The 19,916-nt window shown below is 35.9% G+C and overlaps 1 protein-coding gene across 4 annotated transcripts in view; it reads right to left on the minus strand.

The window, feature by feature from the left end:
• Nucleotides 1-19,916, minus strand: part of LOC145688045 (E3 ubiquitin-protein ligase Rnf220-like) — a 403,656-nt gene that overhangs the window by 94,338 nt on the left and 289,402 nt on the right. The gene's annotated exons all lie outside the window — the stretch shown is intronic.

Here is a 19,916-nt window from a genome sequence, read left to right on the forward strand (position 1 = left end):
TTTTGAGTGCAATTATGCATATTAATTTCAGTTACATTTTACGTCTGTAAAGATAGACTCACACAACGAAAAATTTACCCACTGAGAGTACAGTCTGAGCAAAAAGTACTGACATACTGACACTGAGCCAATATATAATTATGACATTAATGTTCCAAGGAAAGTTTCTGAAAGGACGTTGAATGCCTTCATAGGATATCTTACTTGAAGAGCCTTGAACTGCCTCAACTGCCAACTTCAACTAGTTGGCAGTTGAAAGAAAGAAAATCAAGAGTTGCTTGCTAGTGTATTCCTCGTAGGGTACAGTAAAGAATCGTGGCACCTTACACTTACGCAGTAACAATGTTTCTCCCTAAACTTCTCATACACAGATAGTCTAAAACAGGCAAGATTTCTGAAAGAGTGATTGGATAGAGCGATCATGGAATATCAGCGAACGCGTTCACGTTCCACTCGCGCATTGAGATCACTTTCGATACATGCTCGCGACACAGCAGTAACGCCGTCGTTTGCTTGTTTGCTTATTGTCTTTGGACCCAGATGTGAAATTACTATCTTCTCCGAAATTTCAGATGTCAATTATATTGCTGGAGTTATATTCCCACAGAGGAAAAATATTTATAGAAACTAATAATATAAGGGGAAAATCTCATTAAACGAGTTTCCTCGCCGTCCGAGAAGTATTATTTGTGGAGCGTTTTTATTTTGTTATTTATTTATTTAATTAGGCCTAATCCATTTGCATTTGCCAATTAGAATTTCCTTACTGAACTTTATTTAATGCTCTCACTTCACAACTTTCTTCGTATTCTTCTAAACTGATCTACTGGAATTACCTTTCAGTTCCCTGCTAACTTTCTAATGATGCTCTTTCCTTCGCAGATAAATTACCCGTGACATTGAGGAAATATTTGTTGGCTATTGTGATTATATCTAAAAGTTTCTTTGACAGAAATATCAGTCCTCCTTTTAATATTAATTTTGTCCAGTTACACCGCAGTCCCTGAAGAGGTTCTTTAACAGATTTCTGAATATTTGGTTTTAAATTTCAAAGCTACCCGTCTAGCTACGAGGGAGAATCAGAAATTAAGGTTACAAGGCCGATATTTCTGGAGTTTCGTCTGCTATAGAGGAATGAGGCGTGAGCGGGAATTTTACTACATTGAGATGATAACTGTGGGAAGGTTCGTCCACCCGCCACCTACGGCGCTAGTTGCATGTAAACACAAATGACAACTCGTTTGGAAAACTGGTCTCGCGAAGAAGTCCGTTCAGTTATTCGATTTCTATGATCGAGACATGTAACCGCGGCTAAAATTCATATGTAGCTGATAGAGTTTTACGAAGAGACTGTAATGTCTTGCGAGCATATTGCAGAATGGTGTCGAAAGTTTGTGGTTGGCTGAGAAAACGTCACCGACGAGGAGCGAAGTGGCCGACCTAGCACGACATCAACAGATTTGAATTCAGAAGATCTGATTCAGGACAACAGGAGAATCACGTTACCACATCTGGTGGTAGAATTGGGAATGTCGTTCGCTTCAAACGAGAAGTAAAACACTTTGTGACAACGTGGTTGAACACTTAAGGACAGGATTTTTATGAGGAGGAAGTCTTCAAACTCTTTCCACAATGCGACAAATGCCTCAACCGATATGGAGACTATGTCGAGAAATAACATAACAATTCTATATGTTGGTTGTGTAAAGTAATATAGACAAGTTTCGCTGTAGGTTTTGTAACTTTACTTTCTGATCACTCCTTGTATATATTTGCATTTACAGCCGTACACAAGTGTAATTGTTAAAGTTTTCAAACGCAATGTAACAAACATATATGAGTTCTACATACACAAGATGTATAGAACACTAAAAACATTAATATTTAAACACAGAAAAATCAATGTCGTAACTAATCTCTTCGGGTCCTTAATATAGGATAGTATATGAAAGTCCTCATTCCGTGAGTTGGCTCTTATGCAAGTGGTATTTTGTGGGAGCCCCAATCAGCGAGTTGTTTTGAAAATGTATCAGCTAAAGCTTGATTCTCTTGTCAGTAGCCATCTAAACGGTCTATCTTCAACTGATTTACGTATATGGTTCCCTGGTTGGGTTTTGTGATTTTTTTTTTTTAATTGACTGTATTATGTAGTTTGGACTCCACTTTAAATTGTTGGTCCATATCTTGCATAGAATGGCTGCTCAAACGCAACAGTTCAAAGCTCCAAATAATCAAGTACGAACAAAGATATACATAACTAAATAAAATAAATCTTTGTAGGCCTAAATATTAAACACACTTCACTTGAGCTTACAAGGAAATGAGAATGAGTGAAAATATATTTTCAATGCAACTATACAGTTTAGTGTACAAGACTAAAATCACAAGCATACTGCATTTTTAATTGAGACTGAAGTTTTTTTTTACGTTTTTTAAAGAACAATGTTCAAATCAAAGACTAATATTACAGTTATATACAAAATAATCTAGTTCTTGCGAAACGCTGTTTATCAAAATAGGCAATGCTTGCAAGATTCTGTTCACTGCTGAGCAGTTCGTCTTCAAAACCTATGAGGGTAATAACTGATTTGAGGGAGTATTACTTGACAGTGAGAAACATCTAGACAACTGTAACTATTCCACTAACTAGAACTTTGTATAAACTAGCAAACTTCACAGAGAACTTGTAAGATAAGTCCTTAATCTCTCTGCTGTTTAAAAATATGAAAATGATGCAACACTGACGAACATTCCTATTTTATTATTTTGAAAACATCAAAATGAAACTACTACTATTTTGTCTGCATCTGTTACTCACCCAGTGGTCATCTGAGACAATGGTCTTTATATCCACTCACACCAACGCGACATTTCAGCGGCTAATACCAAACCACAAAAAGGCATGCTGGACACTATTGGCTCTTTCGTCTTTGTAAGGTTGTCAGGCGACCGATAGAGGTGTTCATTCATTACCACTTTTCCCCTTGACTTTTATTGTTCGGATGTCGGGTATGCAATTTCAGCATTCCTTTCATGATTCGCGACCAGTGGCTGAGCGTTGCCTCTACCACAAACGACAGTCGAATTCACACATTCACGCTGACGGCAGCTCAAGAGCAATTGAAACAACTGGGATTTGTTCCAACAAAACATTTGGTCAATGAGAACATTAAAGTACAAATGAAATTAATGTGAATGTTGAATCAGACAAAAAAAAGGGGGGATGGAATACACTAACATCAACAAAATTAGAAGTTTATATGTTTTTTTATTTTCTTCTCTTTTTTGAAGAAAGAAACATCTTACAAAAATAATTCAACATGTATATGCATTTACCTGGCAACTCACGAGGGAGTGTGCAACAGCTAACCACATTTTGGTATCAATCAAGGATCGGACTGATGGAACAAGTTTTTGGGAATAAGCAAAGTATATTTTGTGGGGAGATGAATACTTATCAAAAATACTCGTCAAATACTTCCTGTGAAGTTTTATACTCTATACTTCACATGCGCACATTATGAAAAGGTGGAGAAAGTAAGTGAAGAAAATTGTGAAAATGAAAAATTAATGAGTGTTAGGAATGCTGGAATGGTTTGTTGAATGGATTTTAACGACCCTTTTCAGCATTAGGAGCCTGACAGACTAAAACTAATACAAAACTTATCATTTTTTTCTTTTGCTTGTTTTTCATAAGTGAAAGGAGGTAATGAAATGCAACTTACCACAATCATAGATAATGTTATTCTAAAACAGAAAGTATGAAGTTCAAGAATTTTCATTGTTACCATTCATAGAAATTACAGCTTTGTCAGAATAACATTACCTCCAAAATCTAAGTTAAGGCAGCAATTAGAGGAACGAATTTAACTGCATTTGATTACGTATAATGTTGTCCTAGAATTCTGTGAACTACTTTTTAAATAATAGTTGTATTTAGTTTGTAATAAACAAAATAGTTTTAACATACATTTATTAAAATTAAATAATGTTATTTAAAAAAGTAGTTCATATCTTGCCGAAACAACATGATATGTAATCAAATGCAGTTGAGTTTGTTCCTCTAGTTGCTGCCTTAATTTAGATTTTTGGGGAAATGTTATTCTGGCAACACTGTAATTTATATTGATAGCAGCACTGAAAATTATTCAGGTTCATATTTTCTGTTGTAGAATGACATTATCTATGATTGTGTTAAGTTGCATTTCATTATCCCCTTTCACTTATGAAAAACAAGCAAAATAAAAATGATAAATTTTGTATTACTTTTTAGTATGTCAGGCTCTTAAAGTTAGGATTTAGCATGGAAGCGAGTTACTATGGATATACCACATTGACTTAACACCTAGTCTTCCGTTCCAAGCATGCTATCGGTTCGCTTAGCAACAGTAGTTAATTTCTTGAATTTCCGATAGACTGAAGAAGCTCATAATATCAGAAATATCACGGTAAGAGTCCCGACACAAGAACTGTGTAAATCGAAAAGTTTGTGTAGGTCTCACCCGACATGCGAACACAATTCAATTCTTAGGCTGCCTGCGCTGCCGCTACAAATGGGAATGGTTACATTCTGTAATAAAAAGAAAAGCATCAAACTACAGTAGGACACCGAGATACGAGTCATGATGATCTACTTTAATGTGCATAATGGGTCATTTCGTTCTGTCCCCAGTGATACTGTTGATCTTGAAAGAAATAATAATAATAATAATAATAATAATAATAATAATAATAATAATCAAAATTGGAAATCTATCTCACTAAAACATGTCAGCGTATCAATCAACCACATTTGTATTTAACATAGTATTGACAACAAATATCCCACAAACTGCGTCAATATCACGGAAACATTATTAAGGTCTTACGAAACGTTTTGAATCCTTCATCTAATTTTTGTAGTTTAAAAAGTGTTAATCAATCAAAAGGATAGACACATCGTATGCGATCTACATGACTCCACCTACCTTGGCCAAAATTCACATGGAGGTAGATCTTCACCAGGTAAATACGAATGTAGAAGCCTTACCTGTGCTGATCTTCGATTTCCCAATTAATGACCACCAAAATTGGAGTCCTGAGTTAGTCAAATTTACGACTGACTCACAACGACTGCACTATGATTTTACTAGTGAACAATATAGCCTTCTCGCTTCTGAAACAAATCAGGGAGGCTTGGGGAAACAAAACTCCAAATAGTGGTGCAATCTGATATTTTTATCATTGGATGTGTAGAATGTTTTATGTAAGAATCTAAATTCATGAGAATTTGATTATCTTCAGCTCGTGTGGCACGTTAATCCTAATAATAAAGTCACGCTAATATTTGCCGCTACATACGATATCAATTACCTGACTGACGCTAATAGATAATGCTATCTATGCTATTACTTGTCTGTATAAACCCCGGCCAATGGTGGATAACATCGTATCTTTTGTTTTTATCAGGGTACTCCAGTTTCCTTCCACTTTCTCATTCCACCAATTCTTCCACAATCATTAATTTGCTTTAATCATCGTCTCCAATAGCCTAAATAGGGATGCGCACGAGACGAGTCGAAACGGGATTTTCCTGACGAAATTCGAGTCGGGACACGGCTCTTCCAATAGAGAAGTATACATTTTTCGAGTCGAGACATCCCTTTTACAGGACATTTTCGAGACGAGACAGCCACAAATCTTGTCTCGTGCGCATTCCTAAGCCTAAAGAGCGTAATTGTGGGACGTTAAACTGAAAGATTTCATTTCATTTTGTCTGTACAATGAAGTCTGAGTAATTGCATAGTATATATATATGGTATGAAGTTTGGGGTAGTATGTAAGGAAACGAAAGGAAAAAAAATGCTAAACGTAAATAATTATTTTTTAATTGAGGACGATTATAACATACCCTATAGTGTACTATGGCCTGAGAGGTTGGAGGTAGTTTAAATAAACAAATAAAATAAACAGTGTAGAGGCGGCCTCAGGGTTGTCATCAGGCCTCGTCACGACTGCAACGTAGAATGGTTTAAAGATGTAGGGTCTACTATAACTGTCAATAGTATGTCAGGCGATCAGTAATTCGATAACTTGAATTTTAACTAATGAAATATAGAATTTGTCTGAACTTTGTGTTTGGGTCATTTTGTCTCCACAAGAGCACTGAAGCACAGTGTTTGTAGTATAACGTCAACATTACATACACATAGTGACAAATCTACTGGTTAGAAACGGAATTATGTGAACATCTTTAAATTGTGTATGCAAGTGTTTATACGTAATGTGGTTATTATTAGTGATACTAAGTTCGTGTGTATATGTGGTATCCCAAATTCTGATTAGCCCTACTTGCTGGTCTAGTAGCTAATGCATGTGTCTTTTATGCACGGCCGTTCCATATAGCTTCGCTCCCAACACACGTATATACAAAACAACCTAATTCTTAATATATTCCATCACTGAGCCTGCGGCTTTCTAATTTTCATGTTTCATTTCTTAAATACTGCTTTTATAACTCTTGCGCCCACGGTTGGCACATACAACGCGTATACACAGAATGATGCACGAAATCGATACCTATCGATACTACGTTCATCTTGTTTTTTGCCGTCATATTACAATTAAAATGGAGTACGCCATTCAAAATCATACGTTATTTTAATAATTGTTGACCTTTGTTACCTCCACACAAAACGCCTACGGAGTGGATAGTAGACCCTATGTTCGTGATGATTCTGATCGAAAGAAAATCGTAAGGTCAGTGAAAAGGCTGAAAAAAAAAACTGGCTCGATTATCAGTGAGAAAGGAAAGCACAATCCTACGTAAGCTAAAAAAAAAACTGTGTGGCCTCCAAGGTCACCAGACCTGTCGTAATCAAATTATTTTATACGTGGTTTATCTTAAGGCCATTATCTACAGGAACAAGCCACTGAGCACGCAGGAATTCCGAATAAAATTCACAGCCGAAATAAACAGTATTTATGCAGACAGGTGAAGGTGTGTATCTGATAGGTGAAACAGTTAAAGTTCTCTCTCCACGAAAAGGAAAGACACTTCCAGCATCTTGCAATTATAAAATTGTTTTCAATGAAATAACCCCTAATTTTAACTTGGTTATGTTAATACTGTTATTTATTCCAACAATACACCTATTTAAAAGATGAAACATCCCACTAAAACACCCTATGTATATATATATCCCACGAGAACTTTAGTTTGACTCTCCTTTAAAAGAATGTCTCATTATATCACTCACCTAAAGACAACTACATTAGTGAACACCAGGTATAATTAGTGACTCTATAGTCTATATAATGTAGTTAAGAACAGGTAAATACACTTACGACATTTCAATATTACGTTATTGCTTTATGGGTAAGCTTAAATACTGTACTTAATATTTAGACTAAAGATAAGCAATTCTGAAACAAGTGATGAACGTAATCACTTTGTAGAACTTTTAAAAATCTCTTTCAATAGAAAGGAAACAAAATGAAATTTTCTAAAGCTTTGTAGTCAAGTTCTATGAAATTAAAAATTAGGTTTTAAAAAAGTTCGAAAATTGTTACGAAGTGTTATCTGTTCTGAACAAACTCGTGTTTCACACGAACTAATCTGACTTACATATATAATAGAATGTTATTTGCACAATTCGAAGAACTTTATACGTTTTACTTTAAGACACGAGAAATACAAAAATGTTCGCGAAGGATTAGTCCAGATTTGTGGAAACAAACTCGTCGCAATGAGAACAAAGTTTACGGAGATCAAAGTTAATCCGGATTTAGCATTTGGAGTTCGTCCGTTCTTCTTTGCGTCTCTTTTGTTTACGACTACGCTTTCCTGGTACCGCAGTCCGTGGGCAGGTCTAATTTGGTCATGTAATTAATTGTTTTAATCAGTTTTCTGTGTTTATTTTGCGCCAAGCCAGAAAGACAAAAGGATTTGCTGCAGGTATTTTCTACAGGGTTAAAAAAAGAGAAAAAAAGTAGTGATACGGTTGTATGGAGAGCTGCACAGTTCCTCTGCAGCCTACAATTATTTTACGCTGTTTTCCACAGTGGGTGGGAGGTCCACTTTACAACGCGCAAGTCTCCCGCATCACCACGCCTACTTTCCACGCCTATCGAGGTAGGTATAGGTCCTCTGCAACATGCAACGACGGTCAAGGAGGGGAAGAGGGATTTTACCTTCGTGAAAAGTGTAATGACACAACGTCACGGTTTGAAGCAGACAATTTCTTTCGTATTCCTTGGATTTCAAACAAAATTACATTGCCTCTATTTACCATCGCATAGTCCCACTCTGCTGAAAAAGCTTATTACCGAAACTTTCAAAACTAAATTTACTACCTAACCAACAGTATAATATGTACCCACGGAAGATTGAAAAGCATGTCATTACCTTGTAAGATCATTTAAACACACATTAAAAGAAAAAAAAACGTTAAAAACAGGAAAAAAACTAACCATACACAGAACGACCCATAAAAAAATGGCCAGGGCTTGGGAAACAGTTTCCTGTCACAAACATCATACCCACATCTGGAATCTGATCCAATTTCTTCCTAAGCCAAGAATCAAGCAGCAAATTCCCCAAGAATAAATATATAGCCTATAAATATCCCAATGACCACAATGCAATTCGTGCTACAATTATGAGAAAAAAAGTGCTGCTGATATTTTTTTCCCTTTCTTTTTACGAGCACCGCATCTTATAGAGCATCACCCTTCTTTCGTGCAAGGCATTTCCTTTTCCCCTCAGACACAATAACTTTGATACTTTTTTTCTTTCTTTCTGGTGTGGTACAAGAACAAAGAGAATGGGGACTGTAATAACTTCATCCAACGAGCAGATAATAAAAGTATTTTATTTACATTTTCAATTAAAATATTTCCCTGAAAAGGAAACCTTCAAGAATATTCTGAAATTAAAATATAGGAAACAACTTATGTTTTACAGGAAAAAAATACGCGTATGTAGTAATGAATGCATTAGCTATATACAGTATTTTGAAATTCTGATAAAAACAGTAAATATTTATAGTTTGTCTTGAAACTGTATATGTTTTACAACTGAACTTTTGAAACTTTAGGTTCTTATAAGTTTATAAACTTATAAACTTTAGGTTACTGAAATTATACATTTTACCAGGAGCGTCATTTAGGGGAGGCAGGCACGGGCAATTGACCCCCCTGAGTTTGAGATTTATGCAGATTTTATCAATAGAATAGTAGTAAATCAGTGAAGAATGCGAAATTTTACTTATATCAAGGGGTCTCCCCCCAAGCAAAATCTCAAATGACGCTCTTGCATTTTACCGAAGCAAAACTCAATGTTTTCGATTTTATCCAGACGAATGTGAAGCTGGAGTAAATGCTTCATACACAATTCGTATGTGGTGTATCCAATTGGAAACAGGTAAAATACATCAAATATTCATGGACAAACTTCTTGCCCTTCGCTAGTAGTAGCTATCTCAATTTGAGTAGACATTCAAATCTGTGGGTATTTTGCATTTCAATCACCTCGATAGTAACGCTGTGCTTCCATGTAACCGAACAGTTTACTCGCATTCTGGGGTGCGCTTTGTCCTGCATTCCATTTCTGGTCAGAGTACGTATTTGTTGTTGTCAGCCTAGTATTGTCAAGCAATAAAAGAACCGAACCATGTCAATTCAGAGTAGATAAGCCAGAAAATAATATTGATGTGCTGACCACATCCGATAGGCAGGCTGTAAAACCAGAGAGTTTTAGTTTCGACATTAACGTTCTACTATGACTAACTTATTGCACAAACGAATTGGTCACATTTTCATTTCCACTATAAACGGTGAATTCGAGTTGTACTTAGAACCATGTTTTTGTGAAGTATATCGCACATAATGTAGCAGCAAAATATACAGGGTGGACTATTTATTTTGATAGGCCTTGTTACTTATGAAACCGACACCGAAGTTTCGCATTATGTAAATATCGATAAGGGAATATTGTTTGACATAATCTGCAATATAACCAGATTAACAGTGTTGCCAAAGATGTCCTCCTGACGATATTTGTATGGTACAAAACTTCAGCGCTTTTCTCTATTTAAATGTTACAAGGGCGTATCAAGATAAATGGTCCACCCTGTATGTGTGTGTATAATATATATATATACTCAAGGTGGTACCAAACATTTCGAGACTAGTTCTGTAATACGCCAATAGATAGCAGCGCAAAGCTGCACGCATAGGCATAGGCAGCATCTACCTTCAGAAGTCAGTGTGCCAAGAGATATTGTCCTGTGTACATCGGAAGCTGTGCAGCTAGAGCTATTCTGACTACGTGCGATAACAAGTCTCCGATTTCATCATGAACAGCAAATTAGAACAACGAGCAAACGTGAAATTCTGAGTGAAACTGGGGAAATCTACCACAGAGACACTTGACATGATTCAGCAAGCGTATGGTTATGCTGCAATGAGTAGTTTGAGAAGTTTTCAGTGGAACGTGCGCTTCAAAAGCGTAACAACATCACTGGAAAACGACGAGAGATCAGGACAACCTTCAACGAGCACAACACCCGAAAACTTTGAAACCATTCGGCAACTTGTGGATGAGGATCGTCGGAGAACACTCCACAACATTGGTCGGTGTGTCATACGGAATAGTACCGGTAATTCTTACGTGTGATTTGAACATGCACCGTGTTAATGCCAAGTTTGTCCTCAGGCTACTGACCCACGAGCAGAAGGAATATCGCGTCGAAGTCTAGAAAGAACTCCGTCAGTGTGCCGTGAATGACCTGTCCTTCGTATCATGGACCATTACCGGTGAAGAAACTTGTGTGTACGGGTACGACTCTGCGACAAAGCCACAGTCTTCACAGTGGAAGAGCCTACCATCTTCACGACCGAGGCAAGTCCACAATTCAACCAACTGCATACTTATCTATTTAGACATTCGCGGCATTGTGCATCACGAATTCGTCTCTAGGGACCGGAGCGTCAATAGCAAGTTCTAGTGCCAGGTTTTAAGGTGTCTGAGGAGAATATTCGGCGAAAGTGACCGGATCTGCGGCGCGCGAGGAACTGGCTGCTCCACAACAACAATGCAACCCGTCGCCATGCTCTCCTCACAAGTGAGTTTCTCACCAGAAACAAAGAAACAAGATGATCACACTTCCGCACCTACCCTACTCCCCAGATTTGGCTCCTGCAGACTTTCTCATCTTCCCGAAGCTGAATATCCAGCTCAAAGGTTTCCGTTTGGACATCATTGCAGTGATAAAGTGCAAATCGCAGAAGGTGCTTAACACGCTGGGAGCGCTGTATTGCTGTACAAGGTGACTATTTTGAAGGTGATAGTGTGTAAATGTACAGAAATATAGTACTATGTTGTAAACAGAACTAGTTTCGAAACTTTATTGATATATATATATATATATATATATATATATATATATATATATATATATATATATAAGGGTGGTTCAAAAGTAGGTCGTAGTATTGTAATAAATTGTTTGTAACTTATTGTCTATTTCTTTTCAGATATCTTGATTCCTTGAATGATAGCTGGTAACTTCAATGAAGAACAAAGTGGATTCTTAAAACGTATCAAAAGTGAAAATGCTGAGTATCCGTACATTGTGTAGAAACAAAATAGTTCTCCACCAACGTGTTTAATAATTTATCGCATTAGAGCATATTTCATAAAACAGGTTCAGTGATTAATACACAAAAAATCTGGACGCTCTAAGACTACAATCATAAAGAACAATGAAATGAAAGTTGAACTGACCTCTGTCAACAATCGAACGAAGTTAACGCAGTGAGCGTCCATGGAGCTGTCCGTATAAAGGACGCCGTTACAACCTTAATGTGTGAACTGAACTTGAAGTTCCGTAATGTGTGTCACAGTCTTCTGGGTAGGTTTACGAAATAATGTTGCAATGTTGTTGGACATTTCGAACACTTGCGCGAGTGGAAATTGTGATTAAAATTAAGGAGCCATTGTATACCTACTTTTGCGCCATCCTGTATATATCCTCGAAACACTACCGTAAAGAAGAAATATATTTGTTTCTGATCTTTTTACATACATTTTAATAACTCTATCTCAAACTCAATGCAAATCCATTCATACGTAGTGCAAATTCAAGCTTTAGAGAGAAAACAACTCAAAATAATTTGAGCAACCGAAAAGATTTACGTAGTCTTACGAAGATATATAAAAGCCGATTGAGGTTAATTGTGAACAAAGCATTTATTAGGTATAATGCATTCATTTGGAAACAAGTTCCATTAAGCTTAATAGAACTACTGCTTTTTAAAATAACCTTTAACGAGGGATTTAAAATATTATTAATTCCGTGCAGCTCTATAGGAATGCCAAATGAGGAATTTAATTTAATACATTTTCCTTTTAGAACACGACTTCTAATTACGAATGTTACGTGATGGACATTAAAAAAAAAATCAATCCAAAAATCTGATTACATAAAGCCGTCTCGACATACAATGAAGCAATTTGTAAATCTTTTCGTAATTTAACGAGATTTAACAAGAGACAATAAAAGAGTTTGAAAATTCCCCATGGAAAATAAATATGTTCCTTCATTTGCAAGATCAAAGATAATTCAAACCGCATATGAATCACAACTAAGAAGACATCAAGTATTTTTTTTTCTGATTTATAGAATAAAAGTGTCGAATAGTCGTCTTAACAACTATGAAGATGAATACTTTTTTTATTACCTATGTTGCAATCGGAATACCATAAGAAAGACACGTACTATATATACGTATTAATCACGTAAAACTAAATTGGAACCCATCACAGGCTTTAGTTCGGTTCCCTTACCTCCAACCCGAATTACTGCTGCCTTTGTAAATTGAAACTCATTCAATATGCGTTGAGTAAATACATGCCAATGGGTTAAAACATATTTGACAACAAAAAGTTTGTCGAATAACGTACTGTACGGAATGCTTTCCTAGTGCAATTATATATAGCACAAAACAATTATATATAGCACAAAAGCTCCAATTAAAGCATTTACATGTTTTATGTTGCAGATTGGTGATTCGATTTTTTCCCTTTTTTTGGCATCGAAGCTATAAAAGCCGTAGATACCACATGAGCTCCAACCAGAGGTCGAGGCAGGTAGTCTCCCATTGAGGGCATTCTTCGTTTTATCTGAACTACCAGGTAGCATTAACGGCAAGGGGAACCGAACAACACATAAGCCCAAACCCGATTGCTAGGCCAGTCTATGGTTCCCTAAAGATTTGTTGAACTAGATTACTTTGTTCACTATACTTGAAACTGAAACGAGAAAATTTTACTCAACAGAGTGAATCATATGACAAATCAGATCTTGAAATTTTCGTTTAATGAAATTTGTCTCTATATGTAGGGCTTCATTCTGCATGACAGCCCACTCTACTTACGCAATATATCACATTTAAAGTGTTTCCTAAACAAAATATAACTATCTGCAAACATCCGAATAAATAAATAAATAATAATAATAATAAGGAACAGTGTTATTCATATTATATATATATATATATATATATATATATATATATATATATATATATATATCGTAAACCTGGGTTAATAGACAGCAGGGTTGGTAAAAACCATGGCTTTTATTTAAAAAAAACAAAAAACGTTTTTTTTGGGGTTTAAACCAGTTTTTTTGTTTGTTTTTTGTTTAAACCAGGTTTTTATGGTTTAAATAATTTGCTCTATATATTCATATCATATATGGACAGAAATAGGTTTGTTTCGCCTTGATGTTGTTATGCAACAACCGGGTTATGCTGGAAGGGGTCACATAAGCTTAAAGCGGAATAAAAACCGCTTCTCGAGTTACATCCGAGAGAAATTGTCCTCCATTTGAACTCGGAACCAGGACTAATTGGCCACAAATGCGATACGTCTGCCGACTCACTCACAAAGGAATTCTGATTTTTAAAAAAAATACGTTGTACTGATCTTTACATGCTTCTTAATATAACTGTCAAGAGTCATTTCAGAAGGACAAAAAGATAAACAGTTGCACAGGTGAAACCATTACACAGAATTACATATGAACAATTTCAAAGTACTACGGAGTACAGAAGAACTAATTTAGTTCAAGTTAGTTAACAACGACTTTTATTGGTCCAAATTAAAGAAATACACCGACTTAATCTGCATATCAATAAGAAAAGTGAATAAAGATACGAATTATTTGAGTCCACTTTGGCTCAGACTCATTTATACTTAAATAGATACCAAAGATACTTATTTCACTAAATGCCTCTGGTGGGGTCTGTATGACCCCCCTCACCCACATACAAAAAGTACGGCATTTTCGATGTGTTTCATCAATAGCAAACATTGAAACGAAACAATATTTAGAATTTTTCTTCGATTGCAATTACATAACAATAATAACAACTACAAAAAATCACAAAATAAACATTTATAAACTTAAAAAAAAAAGTTGCTTTTGTAGTATAATCTTTTTGAGTAATGAATGGGGAATTTAGGTCTGAATATAATACGAATAATATACGAGAGTGAAACGTGATAGCCCACAAATGTGTGTTCATCAAGATTTTAAAAACACTTACACTTTTGCGAACATTTTTTTTGTTTTTTGGTTTAAACCAGTTGGTTTTTTTTGAAAAAAAAAACAGCTGGTTTAAACTTTGGTTTAAACCAGTCAACCCTGATAGACAGCCATACATATTGTTGAATTACGTAATAGGTGATAACCGCATCGATACACAGGGTCATTTTCTGGCTTTCTAGACCGGCGTTCAACGTTTCTTTCTTCAAGCAGTTTTACTATTATTGTTTCATAGTTCTGGGTCAACATCGGAAACATGCGCCCTCACCGAGAATCAAAAGCAGAATCCCGTACAATCAAAGACAGGTGAACATATTAATGTGCAGGTGCAGATTCTCTGTATAAGCATTGTCACTTTGTTTTCCATCCCCCCGACAGCATTACGTTGTTTAATTGCCCGAAAATACTTACCATAAAGATTGGCCACAGAACTAAACCGACAACTACTATCTACATAAAAAATAACACATTTCTGTAAAACTAAACCTTATACTTTCATTCGTTTCTAATTTAAAAACGATGCTGCAATTTAACCATTGCTTCCTTGTAATTACAAGGAATAGTGTTTTATGAAATGCACAATATCAATTTCTTCCTCACTGATAAAACTTCTTCGACAAATCACTATAATATCATAATATTATATACATATTACAGCGAACCTATACTGCTTAATAGGTATTGGGAATCAGGATCCTAGCACCATGTTTAATAATGATGAAATAATGTGTCTTTAGGAGCATTTTCCAGGGGGTGAAAATATATGCACATTTTTAATTCTTCTAAGAACGCCTGGCGTGTACGCAATTCGTATTATGTTTTGATGTTACAGGTTTGCATAACAGCAGAGGATAAGCACCCGAGCAACTGAATGGTTGTGGAAACATTCTTCTTCTTATTATTTATCCAGGATCTGAATTAAGACGGGGCAACAACGGGTGCTTACACCTTTCATTCAGACTCACAATTAAGAGCGAGCTCCTTCGTGGCTAAGCGGTTAGCGTATGCGCCTTTGGCGTGGGAGACCCGGGTTCGACTCCCGGTGGGAGCTCATGTGGTTCGGATTCCACGTTAATCAGTAGGTCCCGTCTCATATAGCCTCGCTGCTGAAAGGGACGTTAAATTCAAAATCAACTCAACTCAATTCACAATTAAGAGCCGGTAACGACGAGTGCTTACAGCTAGTATTATTATAATGAAAATTATAAATTCAAAAGAGAAAAACACACGCAAAAGGTAGATAAGGTATTGCCAGGTGATAGACGAAAACATTTTTGCACTTATGTTTTCCAGAGATTTTCCTTTCCTGCTGTAACACATGTAGTAGAGACCTGCACGGGAGAAATTTTCGGCCCGAGTCAATCCAGTCCGAATGTATCTAGGCCCAACCCAGCCCGGGCCCGAAAAGTTTTGGAGATTTTCGGACCGAGCCCGGCCCGGCTCGATAAGTTTTTTTGAAATTCTTGGCTCAAGCCCCAATCTTTCTCAAAATTTAGTATTAAACTTGACCTAATCCTCAGAAACATTTTCTAAACTCTGGTTCACAACCTGACGCTTGCTTCCTGAATGGTACCATTGCCTCATAGAACTTTGCCTGTCATCGAGAGAACAAAAACTCAATTTCCTGTAACAAAAATCTAACTTAATTGCTTTTAGCATAAAGTGAAGATAGCAATATTGTTTAGCGACAGGCGAAATTTACCCACCCCTTCTTGTCATATTTTAGGTTCAGTGAAGGTCAAGGTCAGAGCTCAATTTACCGCGCAATGCCTGCAATCCTCTATAGTGAAAGTGGAGCCGCTAAGCAACACAAACTGTAAATAGCTATTGCATTCTTTGTAACATTTTTCGCGGGCACACTTCTTCAATGTTTGGCTTTATTCCAATTACTGTTTAACGAAACTCAATAATTATTAAATAATTGCAATTAATCGGCCCCAGCCCGGCCCGGCCTGAAGAGAAATCAGTGTCGGCCCGTCCAGGTCTCTAGCGTGTAGCTGTAAGTTCTAGACTTTTAGACGATTCGGTCATCCTTGTTAAGTAGGAACTTCTTTATTCTTTCTTTCTCTTTTCCTTCTTTTCTTGCTTCCTGGTCCTTTACACTATGGTATACTCTGAATTAGCCAATAAAATTAAATAAATAGTGTAGTTCCTTCCATTGCAGACTTTTAAATTTACGTACAACTGTGAAAAATAGCAGTTTTATTAACATCATTATAAATTTGTCTTTTATTCTGGAAAAGTTCTTGGGCCCCAAAGTTAAGAAGTTATGCGGAACCAAAAAAAAGGTGGAACAGCTTGTCTTACGATAAAACTGTAAATATTAACATGTTAAAATATGATAGTGTAGAAAACGATGCCATTCTTTATTCTATTTAGTAAACCTTTGTATCAACAATGTCAGTCACACTTTTAAATTGCAAATAATTGAAGCTACAATTTACATTTTTTTTACGCTTTCATTTTTAAAATGTAAAAGGATGAAGAGATAGAGACTTGGGTAATGTATTACACGTCTTCATTAAATGCACTATAAATATATTGACCAACACACTGACTGCAACAGAATACATCTGCTTGTGAAAAACTTGTTTTCAATGACACTAGTAGTTATATATTATTTCAGCTACTTAGGAAGAGGTTTCAACTTACATGAAACGCTATGACAGAACGTCTAGCTAACATCCATGTTTATCTAACGTGACAGTTGGCAGGGCTGAGCAACTTGTAAGAGTCCTTTTGAATAAGAATATTTGAACACAGAAGCGAGAAGAAACTTAAAATATTAACACGCTAACAATGGTGCAAGACATTAATTCTCATGGGTCCTGAAGCGCCTTGTTTTTCCTGACAAATGGAGTTGTATACGTCACCATCCTCTTTGAGCGCTGACAAGCTGTCACAGCAACAACTGCGATAGTCATGGCAGCCCGCCAACAATGGACGAGATGTCATTGTAATGACAGTAAACAGCAACACACACATAATCTCCCTTGCCTTACAACAGGATGACAGGACGAGATTAATTTTTTAAAGAATAAAACAAACAATTACGTTTGACTCTGATTGAATTCTCGATTCATGTTCCTTGTCAACCTTATGGTTTAATACTATACATATAATTAATAAAACTTACAAAGATAATTTAATTCTTAAATGAACCAAGAGACGCGCATATGTTTACAATCATGGAGTATATAGCCTATATATGGGACCATGCAAAATGCACAACTAGTGGTAAAACTGATTGGGATATTGTAATCCAGAGGAAGTTCATGACGGAAGTAACACTGGTAAAAAGAAGTTTTATTTTTGAAACTAAGGGGATAAATGATTATAACAATTAGTTCAATAAGAAAGGTTTCTTCTTTTAGTTTCAAGCAAAAAAGAATTAAATTATAACGCTGATAATTCCCTCACAAGCTGCCTCTGTTAATGGCCATGTTATCGAAAAAGTTAAATTGCCCCTTACTCTCATAAAACATAGAACTTTCGAAAATATATTTAAAAAAAAAATAATTAAGCGTATATAATACATTGTAAATTTAACAATACGGGACAAATATTAAATATTTTAGTTTAAAACATCCCGATGAAGAGTGTTTGAGATTCACACCTGAAATATTGATGGGAAATTTAAGAGTAGATATTACTTGTCATCAGTGATAGAACACATAAGGTCAGTATTGTGTTAAATTTCAATATATATATATATATATATATATATATATATATATATATATATATATATATATATACTTTTATGCATAGTATTCTATAGTTAAATCTAACTTGTAATATCGAAAAATAAGTGTTGTTCTATACTCGGTCTCCCAAAAACTACCAATGCTATTGATGATTGGTGAGGTAAAAACAATCTGCGGCTTGTTTATGTATATAATCTCAATTCTTAGCATTCATTTGATGATACTGAAAAAAAGGATTAGTAAGTTATACCATTACAAAAAAAAAAAGTTCATCTTTCGTTGATTCTTTAAAGCAAATCTTTATTGTAAGTACGTATTGCATTTACAATCTAGTTTAGTTAATCAACAATTTCAGCATTGACTTCTTCAGGCGTCAAATTGACGTTTATATTTAGCGTGTGAAAATTTGACTAAGTCAAAACCTGAACTTGGATAATAATTGCGAGAACCAACGACCTACATAACATGTGTGTGTACCAAGCTTGCCAAGGTTTACAGAGTGCCAAGTTTGGTCGAGAATGGATGAGATCGATCGCGTAGCAGAGCAATGGAAAGAAATCATGTCAGAATGGTCAATGATGTAACTTTACCACAACTAATAAAAGAGTATTCATAAGTCTCTTCGCCATTTCTTTCACACTCTTTAAACTATTTTTGAAATCAAATGATAATTTTAGAATTTCTCTCTGCTTAATTACTTAATAACTAGCTGAATCTGCGCTATTTACACAGCGCAGAGTTCTAATATGTGCGTGAAATTCCTTTCAACTTCTCACTATATATGTGCAAGTCTCATTACGAACACAATTAAAGGAGAGGATGACTCTCAAAGGGAGTGAATTGTTACAGATAAACATATAAATGTAGTATTTTAATATATAGAATGTTGGGGTGAGTTTGTGGCAAATTTGGATAAGTAATAGATGATACGAAATGCAAATATATGTTTCTTATAATTCCATATCCGAGTATGCCTCATTGTGGGTCCACAAACCTTCGAAGTTGCCAGCTTACAATAGGTTTTGTAATTCAGATTAAAACAAAGCGCCTAAATGTCTATCAACCCGCCATACGTAGTTCCTCTACTGGTTGCCTTACACAACGTTATCAACCTTAACGTCCTAGTGGCAGGGCTCATAGTGGTCTGGTCTCTTGTAAATAGTTGAAAAGTGACCAAAAGCACACGAAAAGTGACCAAAATCTCATCATGACCCTTTTTTTCTTTTGCCAATTTCTCCATCACCTCTCTCTTTGTTGTTTTGTTTCATCTTTTGGGGCCGCGGTGACTCAGTGGTAGAACGTTCACCTCTGGTGCTCGGGGTCCCGGGTTCAATCCCAGCCCACACCAAGTGAACTTTGTGGTGGACAAACACCGTGTGCGTGGGCTTCCTCGGGTTTTCCCGTTTCCTCCCACTTTTTTCATTCCACCATTTCATTCATTACTCATCATCACCGTCTCCTTTAGCCTAACCAGCATAACCGTGGGACGCAAAACTCAAAGATTTCACTTCATTTTGTTTCATCTTTTCTTCTTTACTTCTTCTTTATAAGCTTCCTCCTTTGTTAGGTTTTCTAAGTATGCTTCGAAGTTACGGTAAGCAGACTTAGCAGATGT

Source organism: Thermobia domestica, chromosome 6 (genome assembly GCF_964235325.1).
Source record: "Thermobia domestica chromosome 6, izTheDome1.hap1.1, whole genome shotgun sequence".
In the NCBI taxonomy this organism is placed as follows: Eukaryota; Metazoa; Arthropoda; class Insecta; order Zygentoma; family Lepismatidae; genus Thermobia; species Thermobia domestica.